The 12,099-nt window shown below is 36.3% G+C and overlaps 1 protein-coding gene and 1 pseudogene across 5 annotated transcripts in view; one reads left to right on the top strand and one right to left on the bottom strand.

Annotated features, from left to right (window-relative positions):
* The window catches only part of NELL2 (neural EGFL like 2), a 531,530-nt gene that overhangs the window by 312,485 nt on the left and 206,946 nt on the right, over nt 1-12,099 (top strand). The gene's annotated exons all lie outside the window — the stretch shown is intronic.
* LOC143690110 (splicing factor 3A subunit 3 pseudogene) lies at nt 5,264-6,761 on the bottom strand (annotated as a pseudogene).

Here is a 12,099-nt window from a genome sequence, read left to right as displayed (position 1 = left end):
AGCTCCAATATTATGGAAAGAACATTGCACAAGAAGATTTGGCTGTGATTCTTACCTTCAAAATTAACTAGCTGTGAAAAATTGTGCAAGTCACTTAACATCTCTGAGCCTCAGTTTCTTCATCTATTAATAGGGAGAATTTGACTCAGGAGGTGGTAGGAAAGAGTAGAATTTAAATAAGATTAAGTATGTGAAAATGCCTAGCAGAAAAATAACTAATTGGTAAATGTATGTTAACAAACTTGTGTTTTTCATTTATATTTATTACTGCCAGTGGGTCAGTCAATTCATGCAACGTGACTTTACTCTTTGAACTAATACTACTAGTTGATTGCAAACTTGGGCCGACAATACCCTTGGAGTACATGTGATGGTATTGTCTTATATTTGAGGCTAGTTATAATAATATTTTTAATTGCTTCAGGAGGTAAACTACCTTGGATTATTTCCAGAACTGAACAATCTTATGCCAAATTCCTTTCTGGTCTGAATAATATTCTATTAAGCTCTTGGATATAGAGTATGTATAATTCTTCCTCATTTTACAAATTACATGACAACACTTTAAATGTAGCCAAAGGTATTCATGTTATTTTTCTGGAAATTAATGGCAGAGTACAATAGTTGATAATTACATATGCATTGTAGTTGTTTATTAATATTAAGGGGAAATCACTGCTTAGAATTAAGTAATTCATTTTAAACAAATCAGTTGCAGGTGTCTTATGTGAAGCAATAATTCATTATCATATTTTCATTAGAAAAATGCAAAATACTAAAAAAAAAAAAACACCTCCCTAGAAAGGAATCCACTTGAAGTGACATGTGAAGCATCATATGATTTAACAATTTTTAAAAATTTAATTAATGGAAAAAAGTCTTTTGGCAACTCCATTAAGTTCTTTTTTTTCCCATTAAGTTCTAGGTCAGATATAGTTAGAGATTAAATTATAAATGCCAGCTTTATTTTTCCTTTCAAGTAATACAGGTCACATGTTCTAGTTTCATTTGTTAAAAGTGTAGAAGTCAATTAACAAATGCTTGCGTGGAGCAAAACACAGCTTTTTGCATTGCTTTTACATTCTCTTCCTTTCCTTATCCATTCCTCAAGCTTTCAAAAAGAAGAACCAAGTCCAACATAAAATAAGATTGTCATGTGCATCAAGAACATCTGAATTAAGGCTTAGAAAAAGGAGAGGGGGGCTTGAACATGGTTAATAGCAGGAAAACAATATAGCTAGAGATATGTAAGGATTGTATTATAAAATAAATCTACCTTTGATTCAGTGGTTCTGGGATTGTATTTGGTGACCCATTGTGAAAATATGTGATGTTGTGAGGGAAAAAAAAAGGAGTAACATGGTCAAAGTAACAGGCATTGGAGTCAATGTTGGTTTCATGATGTTAAACATATTTTATCTTGAAGACGATAGTTGTCTTGAAGCTAGAATCTAGTAGTAAGATTTAAGGAGACAACAGTAACCATGGATTATGGACAACATCTAGGCACAAGTTAAAGCGTATAGCAGAAAGGGGTAGAGATTTGAGTTACCTGAAAGGCATGGCTAGTTTCGGCAAATACTATTCCAGACCAAGAAATTCTTATATATTTTGATGCAAGGAATAGTTAGGGAATCCATGGGACTCTTAACAGTTGCAAAACATTGATGAAGAGGCAAGAATATCATAGTTCTAAGTTGAATCTCTTATTCATTGGTATGATATAAAAAATAGATCTCTGGCCTTTTAATAATATGTAAGAAGATTTTCATTTTTAGTTTAAATTCAAAAGCAACTTTTTTTCCATTTTAAATTTTCTCCAAGTAATTTTTTTTTAATGTGAAGAATATGCTCTAAATAGATTTTTAAAAATTGTTATGCAACGGTGCAACAGTGGCTCAGTGGCAGAATTCTCGCCTGCCATGCCAGAGACCCAGGTTCGATTCCTGGAGCCTGCCCATGCCAAAAAAATAAAAAATAAAAATAAAAATTGTTACCATTAAATTGGAATGTGATAGTCAAGCAATGGTACTGAAATTGCAGAATTTACATATTTGCTTATACTCAGTTGTTATGAGGTTAATATTTCCTAATCAACATTAAATATTAAGATTGTCAAATTTAGTAATGAAATTTATTGTTTTATGTATAATAAAAGCAATTGGGAATTGAAGTGACTCCATATCTTTCATGAAAACACTAATGCAATGTTTAGATTAATCTCATAACTCTAAATGGGTAGTCATTTGGCTATTATATTATCATGACCAAAACCCTTTTCTGGCATATATATATATATAAAATCCCTGTATATATGTACACACACACACGTACATACATACATATATATATGCGTGTATATAGTAAATAATAAATTAGCTTTTAATATTTAAAAATAATAATCTGCCTTATTGAAAAGAATGCTATTCAACTGATGAATTTTCAAATCCAACATGACAAGGCAGTCATTCAAATGAGCCTATCTGTTCCTTAGTCACGAGCACTTTGGATTCAGTCAAAATGGCTACTAACTAGCAATGAATAAACACAGATAAAAAGTATAAAAGTAGAGACAGATGTAACCCCCATGGAAAGAGGTTAGGAAAACTGCTGGGTGAAGTGGGACCAGTTTAGACTGGTAGAGAAGAGTGAGCAAAAGGAAAGAACTTTGCATGACATGTTTTGGAGGTTTTTTTGCACCAAGAGGCTTATATCCATGAACGTTAGTAGATTAAACTGCAAAAAATAGGGTCCAAGATGGAAAGGAACAGTGGATAATGAGGAGAGATTCTATTCAAGGTTTGCCAGCTACTAATTTATAGTAGACATTTGGGAAACTTCTCAATTTTACAAAGGTTCCTTGGCTGTGAAATGTGGTCATTGTGATAACTGTGTGTCCTCCCTACATCACAGGTTATTGTAAAAATCAACATATACTGCATACAAAATGTACTCTAAAAACCAAAGTGTTATAAAATGTTAGATGATACATTTGTGCATTCATGGTTACCAACCTGGCTGACCCTGTACTCTGCTTGGTAATTTTACTGTGCACCTACCTCAGTTTCCTCTCATTTCCTACCATGGCCGTTTTAGACCTTCTGCATTGCCTAAAAACTTTTGACTGTAACTGTTCTTATTTTCGGCAGATAACTTATTTGCCAACAAAATTTCAGTGGATTCACACTGACCATAAGATAACGTCAAACTGTTTCACATATTTCAAGACCATCACACAAAATAGCCCCTGCTTACTCCGTAAACTACAAAGAATATTTTGCTTTTCTTCTAACATTCCAGGTTCTTTCATGTCCCAGCATATAGATACAGTACTTTTGTTCGTAATGCTCTCCCCTTTCCCATCTTACTTGGCTTACTCAACTTCTTTTATCCTCTACTTAGATACCGCATCCTCCTGGAAGCCTTACCTTACCTGAAAGACTAGGTTGGGAATGATGATACTGTCCTTATCAAATGCCCTTTATGTTTTGTTATTATTATTTCTCCCTTTGCAGAGAGACTGTAAGCTCTGTTAGGACAGGTAGTGCAACTGTCTTATTCGAGGCCATGCCATGAATGTCATAGTAGGAATTATGTTAAACGGATAAACTGTTCACACCTATGTTGTTTGTCTTTAATATTCCAAATCTGTCATATTTGCCTATAGAAATTATTTTATGACCCATTCTCAACCCTGTCTCAAATTGTTCTACTGCATGTCTTCCATATTCTTTTTAAATTTAGGAGTCCCAGAGGTAAAAATAATATATTCTATTAAGAGTAGGAAGAAAACCAGTATAACACCAAACCTTTCACCCTTCCTGAAGAATGTACAGTACAGTTTAAAATAAATGAATTAAAAAAAGAAGAATGAAGAAAATGAATGACCATGATTTTGAAATGTCAAAAAAATCATGTTTTATTAATGTATGATAGATACAATTTTTAATACAGAAAAGTCAATGATATTTGGTAAACAAACTCATTAATGTCACTCATTTTAAAAAATGTGATTACTGGCAATTCCTTTAAATGTTAGCCTATTTGTAAACAACATTTTAATTTATTCTTTACTGATCTTTCACTGAGCAACCTATTTATACTTGCAAATTTTTTGCTTTAAAAATACTCTTATCTACCCAAATGTTTCTTTCAAATCTCTTTCCAGAATTACATTTCTCAGAGCTTAACCATTTTTCTGGTTTGTGAATTAAGTTGTTGATCTCTTTGCCACCTTTGTCTAGCCAGTTTTTCACAGTTGATAGGCCAAGGCTTAGCAATAACCCATACTGATCTGTATTATTCTTCAAAATGTGGAGTCCTTACAGTTGAGTTACAAGTCACCAAGTTTTTATTGGCTAAGCAAGAAGGCATTCATGTTCATTGATATGCTAATAAAATTCTTTTTTAACAGGGTAAAATTGCTATAAATGCTGTGGCCTTAGAAATACACTATCCTTTTATTTTTTAAATAAACATCAGTGACATCCAGCATGTTCAAGTGGGGGCAGCTTTCCTGTGGCAGAAACACACAGGAGAAGGGACACAGGCCTGAGTGCTCACTGCCTCTGATAGTCCAGAGGCAAGTCCATAGGCCAAAAGAATATTAATTTGGGACCTGGGGTCTGGAAATGTTGTTCCGGTTATGACTGCCACTTATTAACTGTGTAAGCTTGTGCTAGAGAGATTCTCCCAAAGCACAGATCTAATTAAATTAATCCCCTCATTAAAACCTTTTCCATTTCGCATAGGATGAAGTCCAAATTTTTTAACGAGGTGCATGGAATCAGATTCCTGCCACCTCTTTAATTTGTCTCTGTTTTCTCCATATCTCTCATTTCTTCCATTATAAATGGATGAGGTTGAGCTAGATAGTTTCTAAAATACTTTTCAGATCTAAAAGTCTCTGATTCTGAGTGATTACAAAGTCTGCTTCGGCTTTCAGAGAGGATAAAAGACAATTTATAAATGTATAGAACCCTACAGCTAAAATAGACCATCTTGAATTATTCTGGGGCATGATAAGTTGTTCATGTAGAAGAAACACAGTTTACTTATGCTTTTTTATGTTTAAGAGAGTAAGATTGTGTTCCCTGCAAAGTTCTGAAGAATCAGATTCTCCTTTGCATCCATCTGTATTGTGTTATCTTTTATAGAACCATAAAGTTTGAGGGCTAGTAGTGACTTTAAAAACCTCTGACATTTGTTTGCTTGTTTTCCTGACAGAATTTTTTTTTCATATAAAACAAAGTTAAAGCACATCTCAACCCTGCAATCTGCCAGCATATCTTCTTTCTACAAGACACAAGTTAGTCCCTAAGATTATGTAGCAAAGAGTCTTTAGGAGAATTTGGTTGGGAGAAGTAGAAAAAGCAGATCTCAAGGAAGCCTGGTCAAGCCCAACAGATGAGATACATCCCTGAACACTAGAGCAGTCTTTGTTTTTCAGATCCTCATAAATTTTATTCACAACATTCCCACTGGAGTCTTCATACTTTTCCTCAGTGTCAGGCTGCCACCGTTCTGATGACTTCTACAGTTTTAGCTTGGCTCCCAAGGAGACAACATCTTCAATCTGTGTCACATTAGCAAAGTGGGCAGTATTTGGATGCCCAAACACCTTATGCCATGGGCATAACGCCGTTCAACAAAGTGTCACTGGAAGGTGTTGGGCCCTTGGTAGGTATAGTTTCCACAAATCATCTTCACTTTCACTGACCTGCTCTTCCCTCTGCTCCTCCTCTCCCTCTCCTCCTGTCCTCTTGCATTGTACATTTTCATGCATGAGATGCCTCAAGAATTGCCACATATTCACAGATCTAGGCTTCTAGAAAAGCAATATCTTTGTTCCCCTCAGCATCTCACTTGGCACCCTTTGTCTTGGGATTTTTGGCAAACAGAGTGGTATCAAGTGATTCTAAGGACTTTCGTTTGGTGCTGAACAGCCTCTGGGCTTGTTCATATTTTAGGCCTAAAACTAAGAGTGCAGATTTCAATCTGGCCCAGGAGGGCCAACTCCTCTCAGGAAAAGAATGCAGAGAGGTTGATGACAGGCTCTGACATGGGTCAGGGCACTTTTTATCTCTTTCAGCCATTCAAAAAGGTACTGTTCTGCTCAAACTCAGTCTATATCTTTCCAAAAAGTTCATTCTGGTTTTGGAGGGGCTTCACCCTATCTGTGTAATCCTTAAGGTACTCAAGTAACATCTCTAGGTATCTTTTATACTCTACATTCTTCCTTTCTTTAGGAATGTCAAGCAACTGGTCAAAAGTGGACAGGTATGTGATTTAATCCAGCTTCTCAGAGGCCTTCAGGTTAATGTACTTGAGGTAACAGTCATGGAGATCAAGGTAATGACCGTATCCCTCTTCATCAGTGAACTCCACCATTTTTGTGCCTCTTCACTTAGCACAGACTTCAGGAACTCTTCAAATCAACTGATATGGGCACACAGATCTCATTTGGGTGCTTCTGGTGGAATTCTTTTATATGGTTAAGTCTGTTATAGAATTCAGCAAATTCATTGGGTCCTGAAATGGCATTGAACTCCTCCTTTCATAACCCAACCTTATCATCATACAAATCCCTCAGGTTCCTGCCGACATCTGTATACCTATCTTGGCATGGCTCATATGCAGTGGTCAGAACTGATCTACTCCCAGAGTATGGACTTCTTAGTAAGCATCTCCTTAGCCATGATGTCCATGAGCCATTCCTTCTCCTCATGATATTGCCGCTGCTGCTCCAGAATCAACTCCATCTTCCCTTCACCATTGGATCTCCTAATGTTTGTTTTTATAGATGATGAAATTAAGGCCCAGGTTTTAAATGCCTGTCAGATTTGTAGCAGATCCAAAACTAAAATCCAGGCTTCTTTATTCCTATCCCAGTGTCCTTCCATGATACTGTTTCACCATGATGGTTTATGTTCATTGTTCATACAAAAAAAACCCATGTCTAAGTAAACGCCTCAGCCGTGCACTGCAAAGACAATGGGTTCACTCTCTAGCTGGGATCCAAGTCGGAACAATGTGAATGAATGATAGAATTCTGTGTTTCATTCCACAGATATTTAGTGAGGGCCAGCCATTGTTTTGGATGAGGTCCTAAATCTTGTATTCCAAATAGAAATAGACAACAGACATATTAAGAAAAATTTAGTGGGATGCTTTCCGGTAATGATAAATAATATGGAGAAAATAAGAAAGGTAATGAGATACAGTTATTGGGGCTGGGGAGGATATCCTCCATTAACAACCACCTAAAACTCATACCTTCTTTAATTTGTAAAAGATCTCCACCCCTCAGTTGTACCTCTCTTATAACTCCTCAGCTAAATCATCTTCTCAACTGGAAGGTTTGTTTTTCTGTGCTGCCTTCCCATCCCTTCCTTCTAAATGTTTCATGTCTTCATATCACAGCAAAGAAAACCACTTCCTTTTATTTGTTGGACATTTAAGTGGATTCACATAGTATCTCCCATCCCACAACTATATTGGCATTTTTTCCTGCACAAACTCCAATAAATGGGTTATTCCTGCCTGTGGTGCCTTCCCTAAGCTTTAATCTCTACATTATTCCTGCGCATCTTTGAACACCTCTCTTTGACAGAAAACTCTCTTCTAACTTTGTGCAGGTCCTTCACTTGAAGCCTACCTTTTCTTCAAAATCCACCTCAAGCTCTGCCATGCCATCAACTTTTCCCTTGTCTCTCCATCAGGCCATCATCCCTCATCTGGACACCAGTCCTTGTAGTTGCTTCATGGTATCTAACATATACTGCCTCCTATTGTTTTTCATATAAGTGTGTTCTGGCTTCTTAAATTTATTATCAGCTCCTCAAGCTGGGGAGAAGGCAGAGTTATAAAGTTACTTATGTCACCAGAACCTAGAACAGAAATTACCAAATGTGCTTTGCATTAGTAGGTGCTCAGAATAAATAAACATTGTTAAGAAAAAAGTTGGTATTCTGTATTCAATGCACACTGTATACGTTTCTATGATATATGTATCACTTCATAACTATCATTTATGTGTTATTTTCTTCAGCTAGAATGTCTTTGTTGTAAAATGCAGTACTTGGAATATAGTATATGTCTTTTATATACTTGTTGAATAGATGATTGGAGATTTAAAAAAAAAGACTAGATATCTTAGAGCTTACAACTTGCTAAAGTATTTGGTGCATTTTTAGGAGGGGAGAAGGGGGTAATATAGTAATATGATGGCCATGAAATTTAATTTGACCATATAGTATTCTCCTTTCAAGGAGCCATGAACTTCTCTTAATGGCCTTGTTCTCTAAAATGCAGCTTGTGAAATTTTGGCTTAAAATCCAGAAGGTTTCTAACTGGAAGATGATGATGATGATGATGATTACAATGCTGGTGATGATGATATTTCTGTTTCCTGAATTGTTAGTCCTTTCAGGTCAGAATCTGTTCTTAATTTTAAAGGGACATTAAAGGCCACATGATTCAACGATGCACCCTTCGCTTGAATCTCTACAACATTCTCAGCTCATGTTCGAATGGTTCCATTTGGCAGGAAGCTAGATTCTGTGACAACTCTTTCCAACATTTTGCAGATCTTTTTATTTAGTAGAAAGTTGTAGTAAGGCAAATTCTATCCCCAGTGTTATCTCCCCATGGTTATAGTTCTTCCCCTTGAGGCATCAACATCTGACCAAAACTCTATTGAAGTCCCTTGTACAGAGAAGACATTCACAAATGTGTAGAGAACTGAGCTGAATTGTGAGAATTTGGCTCATTAAGTTTCTGAACTGGAATTTGAAACTAAAATATACTCTGGACTAAATTTGAACACAATTTTCCACCAGATTACTTTTTAGTCATGCCATTTTTGTGCCTGTGAGTGTCTGCTCATGTAAATGGAAATGACATTTATGTTGCTTTGCAGTTTTAGAACATAAGTGCAGCTCTTTGGGGAGTTCTTCCTCAAAAGATAGGGCATGAAAAATCATGAAATGCAAGTAGCGATTAGATATATAGTATTGTGACGTAGTTTTTCATGCTTTACTTCTCTTCTCCTCACAGCATTGCTCTAAGAAATAGTCCTGGCCCTCTCTATATATCAATCATGAATCTCCAGTAGCTCTATATGATTCAAGTTATTCAAATTCCTAGAGGGCTTTCACATTGAATAGACGCCTTGCTTTTGCTTTACAACTCTACATCAGGTTTTCTCTGACATATGATAGTTTAAAAGGGAAATAGCTGCAAAAGAAAATTGGGCAGGTCAGTGTCCCCAGGTCTTGGGTATATGCCCAAAAATGAACAACGGTGAGAGGCAGTGTTATAGAAGGCCAACTGACCTTCTACACAAATTATCCCTCTTTATCTTTATAAACCAAATTGCCCATGTTAACAGAAATATTAGTAATTCACTGTCTCTTTCCCTACTTCTTCCAATAGTATTTTAGTCCTCCCAAAGTTCCCATCCCTCAGGTATTCTTAAGAGATAGTCAGAGTGCCTCACATATGTGTATGAGTTCAGTTCATCAGGTTTGGATGCTAGTCCTGCTGGGAGAGACGTCTTTCTGTAGGACAGTACTTTGTCTTTGAAAAGTGCTACTGTGCCTGCATGAATGAACACTTGCTCCAGCCTGAATACACTATCCCAACTGGCACACCACTGAAGCTGATTTCCTGTCTCGACCAAGCACCATGCTCTTTCACCAGGAACTATTCTTGTTTTGAAGAAATATTCTTGTTTTGATGAAGTACCACAGTTACTTAGAATAACTCCTCCCTTTGATAATTGGTGTCACTAAGTTATGTTCCTTATTCCTGGCTCTTTCATCCCATAGGTAGATTCTCCATGTTTTTATGTACATGGACTTCTTGATGGCCTCCTCCCCAGTCACAAGTCCTGCTAGAGCTTTTAGTAACTTTCACTTCTCTACAGCACGCTTTCATAGAGGTCAGGTTAAAGTCCATTGATCCAGCTGAGGAAATCAATGATGCCATGTGATTCCTATTATGATTTTTTTTTCTTCAAATATCAGGGCCTAATAATGGAACACTATGCTAAGGATCAGGAAATGTAAACTCTATTCTGGCTCATTGTTTACTTCCCATGAAATTTAAATTTCTTTCTGTTTCATGGAGATATTGTAGATTATTGTTACTGTGAATTAAATGCTATAAACTTCAAGAATATAAAATACTATGAAAGTACATGTGTAGAAAATGATGATAATGTAGAAAAAATCTTGTTCACCCAAGAATAATTATACAACTCATAAAAATTTTTCGGTGGAAATTTAGATACTATGTGTGTTGTTAGATTCGGTTGTCAACTTGGCCAGGTGAGCATACCTAGTTCTGTTGCTGTGGACACAAGCCAATGGTACGTGAACCTCATCTGTTGCTAATTACATCTGCAGTTGGCTAGGAGGCATGTCTGCTGCAGTGAGTGATGTTTGACTTAATTGGCTGGTGCTTAAATGAGAGAACGCAATGTAGCACAGCCTAGCAGCTCGGCATTCCTCATCTCAGCACTAGCAGCTCAGCCCAGGCCTTTGGAGATGCAGAAAGAAATCACCCCAGGGAAAGTTTTTGGAACCCAGGGGCCTGGAGAGAAGACCAGCAGAGACCATCCTGTGCCTTCCACGTAAGAAAGAACCTCAGTGGAAAGTTAGCTGCCTTTCCTCTGAAGAACCAACAAAATGAATCCCCTTTTATTAAAAGCCAATCCTTCTCTGGTGTGTTGCATTCCGGCAGCTAGCAAACTAGAACACTGTGTTCTAGAGGTGGAAGAGTAGCTTCCTTTCACTTGATTTATAATCATCCTAATACTTCACACTTGAGTAGTGATTTCCAGATTTTTTAAGCACTTTCTTATTCAAAACTCATGTGATCCTGTAAATTAGACCATTTCTCGGTTCATGGAAAGGAGAAGTTATGGATTTACACAACAGCAACATAAAATACAGGATCCCCAGTATCACCCTATTACTAGTGCCTTGCCCTATTATGGTCTTAAAACCTAGAAACAAATTAGTTTTCATCATATTCCCTCAGAGTGATTGCAGTTTGATTTCTAAGCTATAATTGAAACTTTCTTTGCAGACCAGGATAAGTAGTGTACTATCATGAGAGGACTATTATACTTGAAGTCAGAAAATCTGTGAGCCATTCTTAGATGTTCCATAAAACAGCCTTGAAATTTTTATTCATTCATTCTATAGTATTTATTGACCTCATAATTTCCCAGACCTCCTACAAGGTCCTGTGGATGCAGGTATCCATTATGTACTTAGTGATTCCAAACACTGCTTGTACAGTAGACCAGGGTCATCAAACTTTGGCCCACAGGGCAAATCTGGCTTACCATCTGCTTTTGTAAAAAATATTTTATTGGAATACTGCTAGGATCATTCATTCATGTACTGTTTATGGCTGCCTTTATGCTGCAACAGCAAGATCTAATAGCTGTAACAAAGATTTTTAAACCCACAAACCCTGAAATATTTACTGATTGGCCTTTTATTGGAAAAATTTATTGCCCTCTGCTTTAGATTCCCCATGGAGAAGATTAAAATATATGCATATAAATAGATATATCAATATTCATATCTATCTATCTATCTATCTATATCTATCTATCTATCTATCTATCTATCTATCTATCTATCTATCTATCTATCTATCTATCTATCTATCTATCTATCTATCTATCTATCTATCTATCTATCTATCTATCTATCTATCTATCATTGTTTGGATTCCTCCCCAGACATTTAAATCAGATTTTGGAGTGAGAACTTAGAAGTTGGCCCAAGAATTAATGATTTTATAAAGCAGTTCACATGAATGTAATGTGCATGTAGAGTTAAGAAATAGTAGTAGATAATCCCTACCCTTGAGAAGCATATGATTTATTAGAGAGAAAAAAGCTTAAAAATTTAATAAAGGCTTAACTGATGAATATATAATGAAATGTTTTCCAGGTCCTAAGGAAACACTGGATAGGGAACATTTACCTTCATTAGGGAAGTTTTCACAGAGAAGAGGGTATTTAATCAGAATCTTGAAGGATGATTCCACTGGTATATAAAAGCCACTGGGAGTAGT

Source organism: Tamandua tetradactyla, chromosome 7 (assembly GCF_023851605.1).
Source record: "Tamandua tetradactyla isolate mTamTet1 chromosome 7, mTamTet1.pri, whole genome shotgun sequence".
In the NCBI taxonomy this organism is placed as follows: domain Eukaryota; kingdom Metazoa; phylum Chordata; class Mammalia; order Pilosa; family Myrmecophagidae; genus Tamandua; species Tamandua tetradactyla.
This window is presented reverse-complemented; position numbering and strand designations above follow the sequence as displayed.